The 3,923-nt window shown below is 51.2% G+C and overlaps 1 non-coding gene across 1 annotated transcript; it reads right to left on the reverse strand.

Moving 5' to 3' along the window:
• Positions 1-3,508: 3,508 nt before the first annotated feature.
• Positions 3,509-3,592, reverse strand: Trnap-ugg (transfer RNA proline (anticodon UGG)). Its single transcript has one exon. It is a non-coding gene; the product is annotated as a tRNA-Pro (tRNA).
• Positions 3,593-3,923: the final 331 nt, after the last annotated feature.

Genomic DNA, 3,923 nt, shown 5'->3' on the forward strand with positions numbered 1-3,923 from the left:
TTAAAATAAAGGACTATAAGTCAGTCTCTTATTCCCCAAGAAAGTATATCACTTTCCCAAAGGATGTTAGTACGGTATCTGTTTTTACTGCGACTAGTTTTTTGTGCTCATTCCGATGAGGTCAATCCAGAGAGTTACTTGCAGCTATTTTAAAGCTATTACAGTTTGCACTGATTTATCCCCAATGGAGTAATCGACCAGATTTCTATCTCTTTGCCCACTAATGCACAATAATTAACATTTATTTACGTCAGAGCCAACTGACAGTCTCTTCACCAGTCGTCCATCTTCTGTAGGTCTTCTTTCTTTCTAGTGTTGCAGTCTCCATAAATCGGTCCCGATAATCCGTAATATTTCATTTTGCTCACAGAGCAACAACATGGAACTGTATCGTATGCCTTCCGAAGGTCAGCATGGTATTAAACTGACAAGGGAACCGCATCTACTTGCCCTCAGCGATTTCATCCAGATTAATGGTATGGTAATGAAAGTGACAGAACTGGGAGCTCCAGATAGCCAAGCGTTTGGGAAAAACAAATATTTTTGGCGCAAGTCTGGTGGGGCATTAGGTATTTATGTTAACGTAGTTTCCAGGTGGTGCTTGGCGCAGCGGACAGACTGTGCAATGGAAACCAAAGGGTGCTGGGGATCAGTCTCTGTGAGGGCCGGTCGGGGTGGCCGAGCGGTTCTAGGCGCTACAATCTGGAACCGCGCGACCGCTACGGCCACAGGTTCGAATCCTGCCTCGGGCATGGATGTGTGTGATGTCCTTAGGTTAGTTAGGTTTAAGTAGTTCTAAGTTCTAGGGGACTGATGACCTCAGAAGTTAAGTCCCATAGTGCTCAGAGCCATTTAAACCATCTCTGTGAGGAAAATACACTCCTGGAAATTGAAATAAGAACACCGTGAATTCATTGTCCCAGGAAGGGGAAACTTTATTGACACATTCCTGGGGTCAGATACATCACATGATCACACTGACAGAACCACAGGCACATAGACACAGGCAACAGAGCATGCACAATGTCGGCACTAGTACAGTGTATATCCACCTTTCGCAGCAATGCAGGCTGCTATTTTCCCATGGAGACGATCGTAGAGATGCTGGATGTAGTCCTGTGGAACGGCTTGCCATGCCATTTCCACCTGGCGCCTCAGTTGGACCAGCGTTCGTGCCGGACGTGCAGACCGCGTGAGACGACGCTTCATCCAGTCCCAAACATGCTCAATGGGGGACAGATCCGGAGATCTTGCTGGCCAGGGTAGTTGACTTACACCTTCTAGAGCACGTTGGGTGGCACGGGATACATGCGGACGTGCATTGTCCTGTTGGAACAGCAAGTTCCCTTGCCGGTCTAGGAATGGTAGAACGATGGGTTCGATGACGGTTTGGATGTACCGTGCACTATTCAGTGTCCCCTCGACGATCACCAGTAGTGTACGGCCAGTGTAGGAGATCGCTCCCCACACCATGATGCCGGGTGTTGGCCCTGTGTGCCTCGGTCGTATGCAGTCCTGATTGTGACGCTCACCTGCACGGCGCCAAACACGCATACGACCATCATTGGCACCAAGGCAGAAGCGACTCTCATCGCTGAAGACGACACGTCTCCATTCGTCCCTCCATTTACGCCTGTCGCGACACCACTGGAGGCGGGCTGCACGATGTTGGGGCGTGAGCGGAAGACGGCCTAACGGTGTGCGGAGACGGTTGCGAATGGTCCTCGCCGATACCCCAGGAGCAACAGTGTCCCTAATTTGCTGGGAAGTGGCGGTGCGGTCCCCTACGGCACTGCGTAGGATCCTACGGTCTTGGCGTGCATCCGTGCGTGACTGCGGTCCGGTCCCAGGTCGACGGGCTCGTGCACCTTCCGCCGACCACTGGCGACAACATCGATGTACTGTGGAGACCTCACGCCCCACGTGTTGAGCAATTCGGCGGTACGTCCACCCGGCCTCCCGCATGTCCACTATACCCCCTCGCTCAAAGTCCGTCAACTGCACATACGGTTCACGTCCACGCTGTCGCGGCATGCTACCAGTGTTAAAGACAGCGATGGAGCTCCGTATGCCACGGCAAACTGGCTGACACTGACGGCGGCGGTGCACAAATGCTGCGCAGCTAGCGCCATTCGACGGCCAACACCGCGGTTCCTGGTGTGTCCGCTGTGCCGTGCGTGTGATCATTGCTTGTACAGCCCTCTCGCAGTGTCCGGAGCAAGTATAGTGGGTCTGACACACCGGTGTCAATGTGTTCTTTTTTCCATTTCCAGGAGTGTATTTTCTTTTTCCTTTGCTTTCAATTTTTAAGTTACTTGCGCTGCAAATCAACCGAAATAATGCTCAGCATACTATATTTATTAGTATAAAGAGTTGCACCGAAGTTAAGCGCTGTCGGGCGTGGTCGGCACTTGGATGGGTGACCATCCAGGCCGCCATGCCCTGTTGCCATTTTTCGGGGTGCATTCAGCCTCGTGATGCCAATTGAGGAGCTACTCGACCGAATAGTTGCGGCTTCGGTCAAGACTACCATCATAACGACCGGGAGAGCGGTGTGCTGACCCCAAGCCCCTCCTATCCGCATCCTCTACGAGGATGACACGGCAGTCGGATGGTCCCGGTAGGCCACTCGTGACCTGAAGACGGAGTGCTTCTTTTTTTTAAGAGTTGCGCGATATAAACGAAAGTTGGTAGCCGTATTTCTGAAAGAGGATGTCCATTCAGATTTCGCGCCAGTCTCGGAAGAGTGGCTCTAGTAGTGCCACTAAGAGGTTGTAAATGAGGTTTGTTTTAAATACACGCAATAACGGTCGTGAATATTTGTTACCTTGGAGACAGGACGTGGTGAGTTGATGTTAGTCAAGAATGCCTTTAAGTCGACAAAGACGCCATTGTCAACAAGTCACTGAGTTTGAACAAAGTCATGTAATAGGGCTTGCTCGCAGCAGCGATCATGGTCGCAAGAAGACCGGACTCCGGACGACCACGTGGCACGTGGATCGTGTTCGGCGAGTGGCTCTGTCGCATCGTACTGGATCTGCAGCAGCTATTTGAGCAGCAGTTCGTACCACAGTGACACAGTGAACTGTTACAATCGGTTACTTCAGGGATAGCTCCGAGCCAGAGGTCCTGTAGCGTGCATCCCACTGACACCAAAGCGCCACAGTTTTCGACTTCAGCGGTGTCGAACGAGAGCTCATTGGAGGGCAGGATGGAGGTGTGTTGTGTTTTCTGATGAAAGCCGATTCTATCTAGGTGCAGTGATGGCTGTGTATTGGTTAGAAGGAGGCCAGTTGAGGACCAGCACCCAACTTGTCTGTGGCATAGACACATTGGACGTACATCTTGAGTTATGGTCTGGGGTGCGATTTCGTATGACAGCAGAGCACTCTCAAATAAATGGTTCAAATGGCTCTGAGCACTATGGGACTTAACTTCTGAGTTCATCAGTCCCCTAGAACTTAGAAATACTTAAACGTAACTAACCTAAGGACATCACACACATCCATGCCCGAGGCAGGATTCGAACCTGCGACCGTAGCGGTCGCGCGGTTCCAGACCGAAGCGCCTAGAACCGCTCGGCCACTCAGGCCGGAAGAGCACTCTCGCGCTTGTTCCACGCACCCTGACTGTAAAATTGTATGTTAATCTGGCGATTCGACCTGTCGTGCTGCCACTCGTGAACAGTATTTCAGGGAGTGTTTTCCATCAGGATAACGCTCGCCACATACCGCTGTTGTAGTCCAACATGCTCGACATGTTGCCTTGGCCTGCTCGATCACCAGATCTGCTGCCTCCAATCGAGTACATATGGGACGTCATCGGACGACAAAACCAGTGTCATACACAAACAGCATTAATTGTTCCTGTATCGATCGACCAATTGCAACAGTTCCAAGTGCAAAAGGCATGGAACTCCATCC

Source organism: Schistocerca nitens, chromosome 2 (genome assembly GCF_023898315.1).
Source record: "Schistocerca nitens isolate TAMUIC-IGC-003100 chromosome 2, iqSchNite1.1, whole genome shotgun sequence".
Lineage (NCBI taxonomy): Eukaryota > Metazoa > Arthropoda > Insecta > Orthoptera > Acrididae > Schistocerca > Schistocerca nitens.